The sequence below is a fragment of the Octodon degus genome, unplaced genomic scaffold (genome assembly GCF_000260255.1).
Source record: "Octodon degus isolate 3935 unplaced genomic scaffold, OctDeg1.0 scaffold00012, whole genome shotgun sequence".
Lineage (NCBI taxonomy): Eukaryota > Metazoa > Chordata > Mammalia > Rodentia > Octodontidae > Octodon > Octodon degus.
This window is the reverse complement of record NW_004524588.1, coordinates 9,233,316-9,234,736: the sequence shown is the minus strand read 5'-3', so window position 1 is coordinate 9,234,736 and position 1,421 is coordinate 9,233,316.

Here is a 1,421-nt window from a genome sequence, read left to right as displayed (position 1 = left end):
GATGGGCGTCATGCCTATCAAAATCATTTTCTCTAATCTCTTCCGTTAACACTTAATATTGACGCATTTTACATAACCACATCACTAGTAATAATAAGTTGATTGTTCATAGCTTCCTTTTTCACTAACTTCTAAGACTTGGGAAAGAGGTTAAGGCTATGAAAACACAATAATTTCTTTTTTGTATTTGTTTTATTTTTGTGGATCTATTTCTGGTTTTTAAAAATCATTCCTTCGTACCTGTTTATAGGACATAATGATTACATTCACTGTAGGGAACCTGTACATAAGACATTTCAATTTTTCCTTTTTCTCCCAGCCCCATTTCCGGTATCATACTCATTTATTATTTTTCAGGATTCTTACTGTCTTGGCTGTCACTGCCTAAGACCTACAATCACACTGACAATTTAGCAGAGGTAGCTGTGTAACAGACTTTTCTACAAGGAGATTATTAGGTTCGTTTTGCTTTAAGGTATGAGCTCAGTCTTTGCAGCAGGCCTCAAGATATTTGCAATTCATGAAGATTTTATACTGTTAGAGATAAAGACTGAGGAAGACTCTGTGGATTGGTTATCCTACTAAGATTTACTGTGGTAGAAAACTAAATTGAGAGAAATTTAAAATTTGCATTCATGAGTTTATTTGAAACAATGATCTTTACTGCATGGCAAAATAAACAGAACTTTTGAATGGAAAAAGTCCTATATTTTCCCAAAACAATAGAAATGAGAAAAATAGTATTTTTTGCATGTTGTGTAGTTTGTCAGCATCACAGATGGATGTTTTCAAGTGTGTTCCTGAATTTGCTGTTGCCAAGTACAGTACTTTTTAAATCCAGCCTCATCCAGGCATACATTTAGAAAGAGATAAATATTTTATTAGCTTTTCATAGTATATGGGAATGTTGTTACTTGATACTACACCAAAACTCAGCTGGTGATAATTTCTGAAAAGATAGTCAGTTTGACTAGCCAAACCTATTAGTGCATTGTTAGCATAATATTACATTAAAATTTATTGCTTCATCTTGGAATGGACCTTTGGCTCATGTATGATTTGGGATTATCATGCACTATTTGGAAAATTCACATTTATTAAGTTATGTAATGTTCTAAGTGTTGATATATTTCATTATACAACATGAAAAAAGTCACTTTGGTTAACATTGATATAGGGAAAAATATAACTCCCAGCCTACTAGATATCATATACCCTAAATTCATGTACACTGGATTGAAGAATGAATTCTAAGGAACAGTGGAGGTTAAGAGTAGGAAAATTTACTGAGGACTAGGATTGAGGAGTGGGAATAGCTGTTGAGGCACAGGAAGGGTTACAAGTGAATTTCCTCTGAGGAAGCATTCTTTTCCTTCCTTCCTTCCTTCCTTCCTTCCTTCCTTCCTTCCTTCCTTCCTTCC